Source organism: Schistocerca americana, chromosome 4, assembly GCF_021461395.2.
Source record: "Schistocerca americana isolate TAMUIC-IGC-003095 chromosome 4, iqSchAmer2.1, whole genome shotgun sequence".
Lineage (NCBI taxonomy): Eukaryota > Metazoa > Arthropoda > Insecta > Orthoptera > Acrididae > Schistocerca > Schistocerca americana.
In genome coordinates, this window is record NC_060122.1 from 493519376 (window position 1) to 493536351 (window position 16976).

A 16976-nucleotide genomic window follows, 5' to 3' on the forward strand; every position below is an offset into this window, starting at 1 on the left:
CGGACCTAACGACTGTCGAAATTATTTGCGGATGAATGTCGAAACTTATAATTATCTCTTAAAGCTTGTAACCCCTCATATTATAAGAAAAAATACTTGTATGAGAAGGGAAATTTCTCCTCAGGAACGGCTGGCGGTAACACTAAGATTCCTAGCAACAGGAAGGAGCTACACGGATTTGGAATTTTCTACTGCAATATCGAAACAAGCGTTGAGTGAAATAATACCCAACACGTGTGAAGCTATTTACGCTGTCCTGAAGGATGAGTTCATGAAGGCAAGTCATGTAAATTAAGTCTGTCAAGTTACAGATAATATTTTTTGGTGTTTTAGACATGTTTGAAACACAGTAGGCCTATATTATTGGCGATGATATACATACATGGCCAATGAGCTATGGTTTACTTTGTTTCTGAGTAAGCATTTTCAGTTCGCTATTGTGTAGAAGCAACCTGTTACAAACTTTTGTTCCAGGATACAAAACTCCTACACCAGATCTTCTAGATTTCTGAACTTTGGATAACTCTTTTCGGTAAACAGTTCGCAACGAATTTTTTTTATTACTGTTTCTCTGTTTGCCGAGGCGTCAATTGCCCGCAATTTATCAATTTCAGCATTGTATGCTGCTGTCTTTTTGTCTCGGTCACTATATTCTTTACTTTTAATCTTCCACAAACATTGGTGGTTTCTATATATTTCAATGAATTCACTTACAAACTCTCGAGAACACTGACGAGTATCAGCCATTTTAATGCCCTGTGCGCACAAATACAAACACTAGACTGAGCAAACAGCTGTTTCGCGCCAGATTTGCGGCGATCTCCTGTCCATACGCTCCAACTTGTATGCGCAGAAGTGGTTTGAACCCACAGATTTGAGAGGTTTCGCTCAAACCTCCAACTCCAACTTCCAGGTTTGCACACACCTCAGGTTGGTGCAAATCTTCTGTCCACACGCAACGATCTGTCTGCGCAGATGTGATGTGCGCAGACATTTGCGCAGACAGATCGTTGCGTGTGGACGGGCCTTTTAACTGAAATGATAAAATGGATTGGATTTGTTAAAGGGGACCTGAAGAAGCAGGGATAACATAAGCTGCCAGATCATAATCATCAGCTGACCTAGCAGAGAAACCCAAGAAGACTCGAAAAACTTGACTTGATGAGCAAATACGAGCCCATTCTTTGAGAATAAAAGTAATATGGGCACAAAAAACCGTAAGAATCTCCGAAAATGACCATTGTTCTACATCATGTGGGCCACTGTGGGCCAAGTGTACAATTATATGGGCAAGTTACTTTATACATTTCTTCTTACTTCTGCTGTCACTCCATCAACAAAAGCTGACACACTCAATGTTATTGCCCTTCAGTAGGTGTAGTGGGTATCCATCTGCACTGAAACAATCAAAAGAGCAGCAACAGAAATATTTACGACAGACGTAGGAAACACATTGTCGAACAAAGTGGCAGTCTTGCGTTACTCTTCGTATAGGCCGATACTTCAGTGCACTAGACAGATATTTGTTAGATAGTAGCATTTTTTTCGGATCTTTCTTACAGAATCCTGTTTTATGTTCTTATTTCTGGAGGCATCGCATTGAAAGTTATTTTCGGTAAATACAGCATACTTTTCAGACGAAGATGTTAACTGCATAGTTCTGTATGAATGCCATGTTTAGCTATTCTTAGTTTCATAATTGTGAACATTAAATTCTCAAAATATTTGCAAAACTTGCATTTTCCAAGCACAGCTCGACATACTCTATCAAGCTAAATAATATTGTTTCAGGGTTACGCAGTATCCCGTAATATTGTTAAGACATTACAAAATACTTACTGAGTCCTTTTGTTCGGTACCTATCGACAACATGTTTTCCCATTTTCGATGACCATCTCACTATAACTAAACGATGCCACAATAAACAAGCAATAGGCATGGTATTGTGTTCATGGTCGAGACATTCCGATTTTCACGTCGTGTCGCTTGCCAAAATGGGCAACAGAAATTATTTTGCAATCGGACGCAGAAAGAAAATCGTTCGTTATAAATGTCGTCGCTATGGAGATAATCTGTACATAACGTAGATATAAAGTGACGCTGGAGCCAATACTCACCTGTTGGTTCCAGGAATGAAAACAGCATTCTTCAGTGAACATGCAAATTCTAGGGAGCAGAGACATAAAATGCCAGTTTTCATAAATTTACTCTCGCTTAACTAGTATCAATTCGTCAACGATCAACGTAACGTTAACATATTAATGCAAGACGTTCGTTATATCATACTCATCTTCGGTTTCTGTCAATGATTGGGGATAGTGCATCTTCTGCAGTTTTTTATTTTTGACGATTCGAAGTATATTGCTATCTTTGCGATGTTCGTAGACAGTAAGATGTCAAGTTTCCAGTAGAAGCCACACATAACCCCAATCCTATTAACTATAGTTACTAACTTTCCAGCGTAAAATTCTGTACCAGCCTTGGGACGCTGGGAACCGAACTGGAATTCTATTAAGTACGTTCTTATCTGAAAGAAGCATTATGTATGTTTGTAGTGTTTTGAACTGAATTTTTTTGTTACTGCTTATATGTATTTTCGCGTCTCTGTTGCTTCACACCCGTTACTGTTGTTACGTGTTCTTGTAATCAGCAGTTACAAACATGGCATTCAACTGTGGGGCGAATTAGTGTAACTCCACTTCAGCGAATGCCAAGCATTAATTCTCCATTAGCACATGAATTCGTGCAAGTGTACATTCTCATATTTATATACTTCGAATAGTATGGTTGATATTGATGAACTGTTGCAGTTGAATTATTCGTAATCACATAGAAACTCTTGGCTAATTTTACTATTACACCACACAGTAATGGGCTGAAAAGTTCATAGACGCTGACATAGTATACTACTAGTTTGAAAGCTGATAATAGGCCAACCGCATCGTGTAGATATTTGTTTAGTCGGTAGATGATGACAGTTCTCAGACTAAATCAGTTTCAAACAATTTTTCGTTTATTTTAATGAGTTTATTATAAACTATAGAACTGGCTTGCTAGTGTGTGTTTTTTTCACTTACGATGTAATGGCGTCTCCTTCGTAATTAATTTTGAATAAGTAAAGTTTGGAGAGTCTACCAGTCTGTGTTTACATAATTTATCCCTGTGTAAATAAACACCAGATATTTTTGGTATTTTTCAACGTTTATGAAGAATAGTTGTGTTTTTGAGAGTGCTTTACCGAATTGTGTTTTATTGCGATAAATGTTAGTAACTTATTACTCCAAATTTATTTAGGTACCAAAACCAGGCGTTATTTTAGTTCATTTGTGTTCATGTCGCACAGCTGTCAATAATGTGGAAGGATATTTGTAAATAAATTTTCTCAGTAATATAACGGCTAACATTTTTCTTCTCAGGAATGCCTATGTTGATGTATCTCCCTCCCAAACTACCACTGCCATACCCTATCTGATGTTTGATTTGACTTGTGTTGGAGTTCGTTGTACAAAAACTGCTACATTGAATAAAGATAAAATGTATAAGGCTGCGTTTGTGGAAATTGAGCATGTTTTATTCAGCCTTTGTCAATGAAATGAAAATTACTGAGAATTCAGTTTTTGTAGTATTTCATTTGCTTGATTTAATTTCTGCTATTAAATGTCACCACCCATAGAGAACACTGTCTGTATTTATACTACAATTTCTGTTGAAGTAAAGGAAATCAGTCTGTGAAACAGAAACGTGTGTAAATAACAATACTTTCATTCACTGTTTGTAGACTTACATACCGTAAGACAAATAGTGAGCCCTTTTCTAAATTTTTTCATTACAAATTTCGTGTTACATGAGCCATAGGTGCTAAATTTCTTAGTTTCTAGAAACGGGCTAAAAAGTGTGTTTTTGGTTATAAACTAATATTTGTTATTACATTTGGGATAGTGCTATTTATCTTGTGCTGTGTTTGTAAGCTAATACTTTGTATATATTTTTGGCTCCACAGCAACAAGTACTAACCAAGAATCTTATTCAGACACTCCCCCGTATGTTATTCTCAATTCACATACCTAATTGAATGTCCGCATTTCAACTCCTGACAATTATGCAGTTTCTATACAAACATTAGTTTCTATGTGTTCATCCCATGTTTTGAATTCCATACCTGGAAAAGAAAACAAAAATATCTAAATGTTATATTTAGTGTTGTACTTTGCATTGGTCTCACTGTTTGTTTAGTCTATTATACTCCAAATAACAATATGGCCCCATCATCAGACACCATGGATGATAGTGGTTAAGGCATATGACTCAGAATCAGAAGGATGGGGCTGAAACATACCCCCCACCCCTCTTACAGTTCCAATTTGGATTTTCATGGTGTCTGTAAATTAATTTTAGGGAAAATCCTGTGGCCATTCCTTCTAAAAGGACATAACCAGTTCCCTTCCTTATCCTTACTCAACCAAAACCAGTGCACTGTCACTTATAACCTCATGGCCAACAGGATGTTTAAACCCAACACTTTATTTCCAGGCACACACTTTGTTTCATTATTACATGGGTTGAAGCTTAAATTATTATTGTTGTTATTTCTCTTCTGAAATTTGCAGTGTTATATTAAACATAGTTTATTATCTTCATTATTCCACTAGGTTTTGACATTGTATTGCATTGTAGGAAATACACACATTAATTTAAGATGATAACACCTGGCAGCATTGGAGGTGTTTCACAAGGACTGAAATTCTGTTATGAAATATAAGGAAATGGAGTAGTCGTGTAACAGACAAGCATTTGGAATTAGCTGGAAATACCAATCTTATGCTGCCGGTGTGGTCTATATAGAAAAATAATTCAGCACCCATTAAGATTCTCCCTGCAGGTAAAACAACTTGAAGATAAAAAAGTTATTAACTGTCAGATGCACTCTGTTGTGTAAATCTGAAATGTACAGTACAGTTGCTAATTAGGTTAGTTTGTATTTAACCAATGAAAACCAAGAGTCATGCTCAACAACTGTCAATTTGAACTGGTGTCTTCCAGCTAGCAGAAAATTTCTTTACTTGTCAAACTGTTGGCTGACTCCAGTGCCTGTTCTTTTGTAAATCTCGTATTTTGTAATGATACTGAATTTTTGGCTTTAATGCAAGAATCACAATAAAGTCTGCCAGAAACACCTGATCAGAAGAGATTAGTCGAAATGAGAATTTGAATGCTGTTCTGTAGATTGCCTGTCACAGTAATGTTACAGCAACAGGAAATAAAGCAATGTATACAGGGATAAATTTCAATCACACTGATAAGAATGATTGATAGAAATCACATAGATTTGTGAAAAGCTCTGTAATATGAGTTCATCAGTTTTTGTTATGTGTGTAGCGCCTAGTTCTGGTATCAAAATTTAGCCTTAATTGTTCATTTTCATGTAGGCTTACCTATAGTTATTTTTTCCAAGCACTATTTGTGAATGAAATGTGGAAGAGTAGAAATGATAATATAGCCAAAAATACCCTCCTCCACCCATTGTGAGGTGGTTTGTGGAGTACAGATGAAGTAATATTCTGTGTTGTTATATTTTGGAGCAAATATTCGTTTACCCATGAACTATTCATTATGCAGAAACAAGCAGTAAGCATGACGTGCACTTTTTCCACAACTAGGTGCATTTAAAATCATCTCAAAGTATGTTTACCCCAGATGGGGTTTGTATTCATAACTGTGGTACCCCAGATGGGGTTTGTATTAATAACTGTAAAAATTCAAGAACAAAACGTTCATAAATATAAAGTTTATGCCAATAGCCATAGTATACATTTTTTTCTAAGGCAAGAAAATCAATAAAAACATGCATCATTGAAAATTAATCTGTCATACTACACTCCTGGAAATTGAAATAAGAACACCGTGAATTCATTGTCCCAGGAAGGGGAAACTTTATTGACACATTCCTGGGGTCAGATACATCACATGATCACACTGACAGAACCATAGGCACATAGATACAGGCAACAGAGCATGCACAATGTCGGCACTAGTACAGTGTATATCCACCTTTCGCAGCAATGCAGGCTGCTATTCTCCCATGGAGACGATCGTAGAGATGCTGGATGTAGTCCTGTGGAACGGCTTGCCATGCCATTTCCACCTGGCGCCTCAGTTGGACCAGCGTTCGTGCTGGACGTGCAGACCGCATGAGACGACGCTTCATCCAGTCCCAAAAATGCTCAATGGGGGACAGATCCGGAGATCTTGCTGGCCAGGGTAGTTGACTTACACCTTCTAGAGCACGTTGGGTGGCACGGGATACATGCGGACGTGCATTGTCCTGTTGGGACAGCAAGTTCCCTTGCCGGTCTAGGAATGGTAGAACGATGGGTTCGATGACGGTTTGGATGTACCGTGCACTATTCAGTGTCCCCTCGACGATCACCAGTGGTGTACGGCCAGTGTAGGAGATCGCTCCCCACACCATGATGCCGGGTGTTGGCCCTGTGTGCCTCGGTCGTATGCAGTCCTGATTGTGGCGCTCACCTGCACGGCGCCAAACACGCATACGACCATCATTGGCACCAAGGCAGAAGCGACTCTCATCGTTGAAGACGACACGTCTCCATTCGTCCCTCCATTCACGCCTGTCGCGACACCACTGGAGGCGGGCTGCACGATGTTGGGGCGTGAGTGGAAGACGGCCTAACGGTGTGCGGGACCGTAGCCCAGCTTCATGGAGACGGTTGCGAATGGTCCTCGCCGATACCCCAGGAGCAACAGTGTCCCTAATTTGCTGGGAAGTGGCGGTGCGGTCCCCTTCGGCACTGCGTAGGATCCTACGGTCTTGGCGTGCATCCGTACGTCGCTGTGGTCCGGTCCCAGGTCGACGGGCACGTGCACCTTCCGCCGACCACTGGCGACAACATCGATGTACTGTGGAGACCTCACGCCCACGTGTTGAGCAATTCGGCGGTACGTCCACCCGGCCTCCCGCATGCCCACTATACGCCCTCGCTCAAAGTCCGTCAACTGCAAATGCGGTTCACGTCCACGCTGTCGCGGCATGCTACCAGTGTTAAAGACTGCGATGGAGCTCCGTATGCCTCGGCAAACTGGCTGACACTGACGGCGGCGGTGCACAAATGCTGCGCAGCTAGCGCCATTCGACGGCCAACACCGCGGTTCCTGTGTGTCCGCTGTACCGTGCGTGTGATCATTGCTTGTACAGCCCTCTCGCAGTGTCCAGAGCAAGTATGGTGGGTCTGACACACCGGTGTCAATGTGTTCTTTTTGCCATTTCCAGGAGTGTATTTCAGTTGATGTTTGAAGGATCCAGTGAATCACAAATTGCAGTTTGTGATTCCTTTGTACTGTTCCCCTAAATCTTACCCTTTATAGACAAGTGGAACTTGGAAAGAAATGGGCAGATCTGTATTGCAAGCAGAATGCACTAGGATTTCAGTCACATTTAGCAATTTATTTCCTGCTCCACAGCTGACTTATGTGGTATGCACACTTGACTTAAGTGGTACCTAATGACAGATGCAATCTCCATCGGACAATGTGGTAGCAAAATCCTTGTCCTTCTTCCAGTTCCTGCATGATGTGCAACCTTCCTAGTTTCCTGATAAGAAACGCCACTGTAACTGCTTGTACTTTTTTTTTCTTCTTCTCCTGCCTTGTTTCAGGAGAAAGCTTTGTTTGATCTTACAGTGAATGTGTTTAACAGAATGATTATGAGTGATAGATAACTTCATTGTTACACAAACAATATTGGAAATTTTGTTAGAAATTGCATCTGTTGCACAAAAGGTACAAAGCAAAGCATAAAACATGGGTAGACAGTCTTAGCTACCAGAATGACAGTTCTTGAAACTTCCACTAACCACCAAAAAACCACTGTCATCAGAGCTCTGTCAAGACACCTTTTTTTTGCCATTTGTGAAGGATACCTATCACACAAAAATAAGTATCTGGACACTTCTAACATAGTGCCTTAACCATAGTTGCCAAAAAAAGGGGGGGGGGGGGAGCAGAGAGAGAGAGAGAGAGAGAGAGAGAGAGAGTTGAATTTTGTCTTCAAATATACCTTTACAAAGAATCAACAAGTGTTACCACTATTTGCCATATCCCCATAATGATAGGCGACATAATAATCATTGCTAGTGATGTGAAAAGCAACTGAAATCACTATAGCTCAACAGATTTTATGCCGAATTTGGTTGTGGTTAGCTTCACTCTTCACCGTAATTTACTGTATAACCACTTAGCAGTGAACATTGTCAACAAATCAGAATGAAATGCAAGCCACATCCAGTTACAAAAATGAAGCAGGCTGCGTCCACAGAGTTACCACTCTGCGTGTCACCTCCATTTAAAGCAAAAGTCTAAAATACAGGGTGTTTGAAAAAGAATAACTTGATTTAAAAACTCTGTTTTTTTGTGAAAACGAACTACAAACATCGGATGAATTGCAAAATAGTCACAAAATCTTAAAGTTTTACTATGCTATTGCAAATGATCTGTGTGTCTACCAGTGGCAGCACGTTCAACATCTAGACAAGAGCTAAATTCATCATCAACTTTACACAATGTATCTGCTTTTACAGAAGTTATGGCAGCTGTTATTCTGTTCTTCACTTCTTCTATGTGATGAGGGAAAGGGGGCATGAATACACTTTCCTTCACATATCCCCACAAGAAAAAATCACACGGGTCATGTCTGGTGATCTTGGAGGCCAGTGCTGAACATGGTGCACTGGACCCAAGACACTGTCCTGCATTCTTGGTCTCCCATTTACCTTATCGCACAGAAGAAGTGAAGAACAGAATAACAGGCACCATAACTTCTGTAGAAGCAGATATATTGTGTAAAGTTTATGATGAATCTAGTTATGGTCTAGATGTTTTTCATGCTGCTGCTCATTGACACATTGAGAATTTGTAATAGCATAGCTAAAACATGTTTTTATCAGTAAATATGTAGTCTTAAAATCGGGTCATTCATTTTGAATCACACTCTATATTCTTCATTCAAAAATAATAATCTACTGGGAACATAATGACCTTTCCAATGGAAATCAGTGTTGATTCCAGATACATTTATCACATAGATCCCAACCTAAACTCTTAATACACAATAATTTAATCATCATAAATACAGAGAAGAGTGGTTTCTGTGTTTCTTGACTTTCAATAAGTATTTGATTCAATAGCATACTGCTCTGACACACACACTAAAGAAATTGAATGTTATAGAGTATCGTGACAGGATTGCAATGGGATTGATTATTTCTTGATAAGCAGAACATAGCATATTATCCTTAGTGGAGAGTTGTCTAGTGACACAAAAGCATTTAAGATCTGCTGCCAGAAAAGTAATTGAAATGTACCTCAGAGCAGTGTGATAGGGTTATTCTTATCCTGTTATACATAAATTACTTGGCACATTGTATTAGTTCAACTATTGGGCTTTCAAAAATGATTCATCCATAAAGAAGTTGCCAAAAAATATAAATTTTGTTAACATATACTTACCTGAGGATAAAATGTCTATCTTTTGCAAGGACTGGGTACAAGCTCTTAAAGTAGATGAAGTAATCCTTTTACATTGCAATGCATAAGAAAATGTAAGTTAATGCAGGGAAACACAGTCCTATAATGTTTGAATATAGTATTTATAGTGTCTGCTTGATACAGTCAAGTTGATTAAATAACCAGGCATAATCGTTCAAAGCAATATAAAATGGGACAAGCATGTGAGGACAGTAATAGAAAAAGCAAAAACAAATGGTCAACTTTGGTTTATTGGGAGAGTTTTAGGGATGTGTGGCTCATCTACAAAGGAGACCACACATAGAACACTTGTGCAACCTGTTGTTGAGTATTGCTCAAGTGTTTGGGATCCCCAGCAGGTAGGATTGAAGGAAGAGATTGAAGCAATACAGAAACATGCTGCTAGATCTGTTACCAGTAGGTTTGATCAACAGCCAAGTGTTGTGGAGACACTTTGTGATCTCAAATGGGAATTCCTTGAGGGAAGATGGGATCATTTTCACAAAACACTGTTAAGAAAGTTTAAAGAACAGTTGTTTACAGGTAACTGCAGAATGATTCTACATACATTTTGTGTAAGGACCACGAAGACAAGAAAAGAGAAATTAGGGCTCATACTGCCACATATAGACAGTTGTTTTTCCCTTGCCACAATTGTGAATAATTGGAAAGGAAATGCCTACTAGTGGTATTTGGTACCCTCTGCCACACACAGTATAATGGCTTTTGGAGAATGTATGTTGATGTAGGTACAATTAATGGCTATACGTAGAAAAACTCAAGTCATATGGGTACCAGTAAGCAACAATGAAGTGGTATAATCATGTAGATTAAGTTGTAACAAAATGATTCACGGGATTTCATTCACTGCAGAATATTAATAAACTCTCTTAAGGGAGGAATTGTGGAAAAATGCTACATCCTGCTACTTATCTGCTTGTAGAGAACATGCAGTAAAAATTAGAATACTAGCAGCACACTCAGAGGTATATAAGTAATCATTCCGCCTGTAAATGAATGGGAAGAAATATATGGCCCAAAGAATATTTAAGAATATCTTCTGCTATGTGCTTTATAAGGATATGCAAAGTACAGATGTAGTTGCAATGTACAGATTCTGTCATTACACACTGAGCAAATCTTTGTCATACATGGAGCAATATGTAAACATGATTATGTAAAATCATAGATTTATTCACGTATAACATTCACTGTTCCAAGTTCTTGTCCAAAGTAGTGAGGACAACTAATCAACTCATTTGTTTTTTTGCAGCCATACACGGCTCGGCGTATTCTGTTTTCGGCAGTGAATAATTTTGTAGAAAGTATTTCTGTTAACAGAAATTCCACCGATTATGCTGTCAAAGTGGAATGTTGCTGTGAGCAATAGCTCTGTCTGTTGTGTCTCCTTTCTCCTTCAGTCAGTGCATTACTAGTTTCACGTTGCCAAAAGGTGAAACAGCTGGTTGTTTCTCACATATTCTGTTGCTCTTATGTACACCGTAAGAAAATGATAATGATAAAAATGAAAACTACTGATGGCGTCATAGTTCCATCATGAAGAGGAGAGAACTGCAGTAGTAAAGGTCTTTCATCCCCTCTCCAATGGTTAAAAGTTGTTAATAGAATACAAATCTACTTTTAAATATAAATTATTACTTCTGATTTATCTTCCCCATCTTTGCCACAGGAACTCTTAACTGAACAATACTACATATTTATGCACTCTTAACTAATAAATGTAAATCTACAATTATGTTTAATATATAAAATCATATGAAACACGCAATAAACAGCCAGTATGTAACATTATAAATTCAAATAAAATGGTATTTTGTGAACAAGTTGACACATTCCACATCATAAGAAGAAATGGTAAACATGATTTGTAGAATATACATGAATTCAGTAACAGAATTAAAGGAATAAGTTGTCTTATCAGTGAAGTGCTGGCAACTAAAATTTTTTGTTGTAGGCCATTTCATTTTCATTGTCAGCGACCTTGAACACCCTTTGAGGCACTGAAATCGGTTACACCATTTTGGAATGATACCTTTGTTGTGAAAACTGAGTCTAAAACTCAACACAGTTCTTGTGAAATGTATAAAGGTTGCAAGATTATTGAGTCATAACCCATTATACAAAGAATATGCAAATGTGCAGAAAATTTGTGTGTATAAGTGCTACACTGCTATTTAAAGAGTTTCGTGGAGTGTGTGTGCGTTAAATGAGACATGTTTTAAAGTGTGTGAAAGGAAGAATGTGGAATACATCATCATTACATCAGTTTTGATTTACTCATATTTCCAAATGACATCAAGATCATGTTCATTATTTAAAGTACATCCTGTTGGCAACTAATACATATTATCTAAATGCTTAAGATTCTGCATATCCAAATCCCTATTGGCACTTTACTTATTATCACATTAAAACATTTTATTGTTGATATTGTTATTGAAATCAGTGACTCATTAAAACTGGGGGAATGACAACATGTACTTGGGGAAGCGGACAGTAACAAACTGTGAACCCCTCTCGCAGAGCCAAACCTTGGACCCACACTTACTGAGCATTATTTCATTAATGATAAGTTAGTTATTACTGTACACTACTGATTCAGTTCGCTGTTGGTATATTTGTGTAATAATGTTAAGTTTTGACTCATTCCACACCCTTGAATCAGTCAATGGAGTACAGTGTCTAAATTATATATGTGCTCATACACAAGAGTTATCCACAAAGAAAGTGGTACCTATGTACAGGAAGAGAATACACACCATTTGCTACAGACTATCATTTACTTACAACAGTCATGTTGAATATTTAGGTCTTGATGTTCCTCAACATTTGTTCGAGTAACATCCCTCTTGAATGAGATTTTCACTCTGCAGCGGAGTGTGCGCTGATATGAAACTTCCTGGCATCCCTCTTACTGTGTAGTCATCTGATGATTCAGCCAAACCATGATTGGAATGTCATACATTGATCTGTTTGGTACTTCACCAATTTTGATTCAGTATGAGGAAAAGACTCAGAAATGCCCGATATTTGGTAAAGCACATGATAATGAACATAAGATCAAAGAAACTGAACCTGTCAGTGCAGATGACATGCAATGGATCACATGGAAAATAAAGGGAGAAAAACAGTGAGGAAATTCTGGAGCCAGAATATCAACTGAATTTATTGGCATCATTCACAAAATAATTAGCATGTTTTTTGCCCTAAGCCATTGACAGGTGTCTTAGGAAATACCACATTCAGTACAAAGATCATCAACCATGAGAGGATGCAGGTGATAAAGAATAATAGGCTTGTGGTAACTGTGAATCTGATGTTCTTCTGGAAGATGGCATACCCTTGCATGATAAACTGGGAACAGGAGATGGCATATCCTTACATGATGACCTGGAAACAAGATTCATGTGATCAGACAACTCATCTTCATTGTTCAATGGTTCAGAAACTATATTCTCCTACCCACTAGAATTCTAATGGTGAAAAAGTTAGTTCAGTAGTGGAATATGCATGGGATGTGTGCTGCAGAGCTCTGTTTGAAAAACCTTGGCTTGATCATTGTGCTACATACAACACATTCGAGACTCTCCCAGCACTTTGTTGTGCATTGTGGTGCCACAAAATCATCTCTACACTACTTTAAGTAACAGACAAACCTATGATTTCCACATTTTTTGACACCTATCACCTTGTCATATACTAATAAATTCATTGGCATTCATGCTATTGTGATAGGTATAATTGGCATCAGCATGTGTTCTTTCAGTGAGCCTCACTGTTCCCATGATACTAATCATCAGCTGATATGCTATCACAATCTGTTATTTGTCAAAATAGCTTAAAGCAGCAGCATTTCTAATTTTCTATGCATGAAGTTGACTTGATAATTTATTTCTATCTTCGTCACATGTTTATGTTCCTTCAATACAATGTCATTCACTGTGTGTGTGTGTGTGTGTGTGTGTGTGTGCGTGTGTGTGTGTGTGTGTGTGTTTGCTGTGCATAGGCACTGATTATGCTTGGTGGTTTTGTGGTTAATTGACAATATGTGGATCCAAATGCCTGGCATTCAGTTCTTAGTCAGAGTATATTTACCTGTCATTATCACTTCTTTCATCTCTGGCAATGTTTATTAATGTGAAACGTGCTGACTTTCATCATGATTTGGAGTCCTCATTAAAATGTAGTTGCTTCTATAACTGGTTGGGTAAGTCAGTTGAAAGGCCAGATGAAGGCAAGAGCTTACCACATCCTATGGGAATGTGTTTAGTAAAATACTTGTAGTGATACATCCTATTCCTTGAATGAGAGGTATCATGTCCTTAAATACGTATGTCAGAGAAAAGATGTTTGTGACAGAGTAGTGACCGCGCGGCCGCTACAGTCGCAGGTTCGAATCCTGCCTTGGGCATGGATGTGTGTGATGTCCTTATGTTTAGGTTAGTTAGGTTTAAGTAGTTCTAAGTTCTAAGAGACTGATGACCTCAGTTGTTAAGTCCCATAGTGCTCAGAGCCATTTGAACCATTTTTGACAGAGTAGTCAATAAGTGGTGAGCATTCCACTGTTGGGAAGTGCTTTAAATTGTAGGTGCTGATACCAGAGATAACAATCCAGTGACTGTACGGAAGTGGATATCAGTCAGACGACCCTATCTGCTGAGTCGGAGGTAGGGTCCTATGGAGTGGGTGGTGCAGAGAAAAGAGGCTCATGAAATCTAAGAACGCAAAATGTCAGACATAATGAATGTACTTTAATTGTTAATTATCAAGTTGAATATCAGATCTGTTAAGTACGAGATGGTGGCTGTCATCATTTATCATGTATTGAATTGTAATTTTGAATATAATATAAGAAGGTGAATTGAATCTCACTTTTTATTTATGTGGTGGAGTGAATGAGAACAAGAAGTTAATTATCGGTAGTTTTATCTACAGACTGTAAGCAGGCGAAGTCTTAGCCAACTTGGAGACGAAGGCACATGGAGTCAGGGTACAGACTAGCTGGACTGTGATTAATAATACTTAATGACACCGAATATTCAATAAGCAACATTCATTTTATAAAAAAGGTGTGTTCATGTGGCAACTTATTTGAGTGTTTGGTGCATGGGGTGAAGTACAACAAACTACCACACAGCCCAAGATGACCTGAAACACTTCACACTTTGGTGTTGAAACCAACCTTCATATTCAACAGCCTCCTCCTCCTCCCCTTCCTTCATGGATTAGGTGATTTCACTTTTTCCGATGTATAAGGTCCAGCCATTTCATCCATGATCTTCCCCTCTGTCTTGTCCCTGTAGGTTTGCAGACAAGAATTTGTTTTGGAAGTCTATTTTAACACTTCGTACCTACATGTCCCTGCCATCTGTTACTGCTAGGATTTATTTTCTTGTGCACTGAATCAACTTTTAATTTATTCCTAATGTCTTCATGTCTGAAGCAATCTTCTCTAGTTCCCCCTTTAACACTGTGAAGAAATGTTTCCACAGCCTAGATCCTGCTCATTTCTGTTTGCATGGGAACCCGGGTTTGAGATCCATGACCTCGTAAAACTTCATTTGTGTCACTTTTGTAGAATTTTTGTACCATATTACTAATTCTTTCCAGATTGCATTGAATTTTAGGATCTTGCTATCAACTTCATTGTCAGAATTTCATCATGTGTCACAGCTGAGACCGTGAAAGTGGGTTATGTGTTCCAATATTACATTATTGATTACAAATTTTGATCTTAAAAGTGGATGTTCCATTGAATTCTGTAACCTTTGTTTTTGTTAGTGGAGATGTTTATGTTATATTTAGAAGCCAGTGAACTGAGATGATAAAAAGATCTGTAAAGTTTATCTTCTGTTTACTGAATTATTAATTCATCATCTGCCTACAGTAGAATATTAAGATATTTCTCTCTGTCAACCTAATGCAGTAGGTGATGCCTTGTTCCCAACAAGGCCTTTTATGTAGATGCTGGAAAGAGTTGGAGTCTGCCTAACTCCCTGTGTTGTTGTTAACTGATAAGTCAAGTTATCTCTACCTTTGGTTATAATTATTGCCTCTTTGTAATGAATGTTTACAGGGTTAATTAAATGTGTTGGGAAACCTCTTGTTTTCTTAATCCACCACACTAGTCATCTGTTGGCTTTGTCAAATGCATTTTTAATCTACAAAAGCTATGTGCATCTCAAAGTTAAATTCTTTCCTTTTTCTGTCTGCTGTTTTATAGTAAAAATGGCATCAATATAGGATTGTTCTTTTCTAAAACCCATTTTTTCTTCTAATAAAATAGTATCTGAGACAGGGCACAGTCTATTACTTAAGATAGTACTATAGTTTTTATAGCCTGTGTTAACTAGGCAAATTACTTTATAGTTGTTTGGGTCACTTCTGTTGCCTTTCTTAAATGTGGAGAAAATTTTAGGCAGATTCCACTCTTCAGATACTTTACCCCTAGTCCAACATATGGTTATGAGTTGTAGAGTTAATTTTACCTGCTTAATTGTGAGGATGGACTTAGTTTGTATTTTCTGAAATGTATGAAGTTCTGCTCACCAGGCTACGTTTTCAGATGTGTACATTGTAACATTACAGAGTGTGTTATACTTCATACAGCTGATTACAGTAATGGGGCTAACCAATAGTCCTTTTGATCCTGAATAGTTTTCTTGATATTATTATTACAATAGTGCATTTTGTAAGCTACTTTCAGTGTTCATATTATTTTAGAGACATATACTTTATAGTTTTTAGAAGAGTACAGCTCTCAGTCTGAAATGGGACGTACTGTATATTTTGATTGGTAGTGAAACTTAATATGTTCCATGGTAACTGGCTCACTCATATTTTGAGAAACTGCTTACCTTGATATTGTAAGGACAATAATAAAGATAGGAAAGTTTGTCTGAGGATTGTAACAACAATATAATAGTCCATGCAACATGTTCCAATTCTTTGAATGTTTGAAACACACAAATAAAATGCGGTAAGATACTCAATACAGGAAACATAATTTAGGAAGTAAGTGGAGACTGAAGGAGGAAAAATGTTATAGAATCTTCTGCTGATTGAGAAGTGACACGAAAATTAAGATATTGGTTTGATGAGATGGAATAGCTACAGCAGAAAGTTCAAATAGAGAAATATTTCAGTTTAAGTGAAGGACTACAAATATCTTAGAATCTAAAATATCATATACATTACATGATAAATTAAAGACACATTTATCAGTTTTAAAGAAATCTGAACAAATAAGGCAATATATAAAATGTTTGCTCCAAGTCACATGATTTATTTAAGAGAAGGAAAATAGATTAAATAAGTATATTTTGCAGATTGGCAAAGATATGTAACAAATGTACTCTGATCTCATACAACACTATACTTCATGATGATGATTTTATAGCCTGTATTGGTCTGAA

At 37.8% G+C, this 16976-nt stretch overlaps 1 protein-coding gene across 2 annotated transcripts in view; it reads left to right on the plus strand.

The window, feature by feature from the left end:
* The first annotated feature begins 2083 nt into the window (after nt 1-2083).
* Nucleotides 2084-16976, plus strand: part of LOC124612949 (guanylate kinase) — a 43300-nt gene continuing 28407 nt past the window's right edge. Inside the window, exon 1 of one of the 2 annotated variants that reach the window (XM_047141464.1) lies at nt 2084-2515. The gene's annotated coding sequence lies outside the window, so the exon portion shown is untranslated. The remainder of the gene's footprint in view (nt 2516-16976) is intronic. The other variant, XM_047141465.1, reaches the window with a different exon arrangement.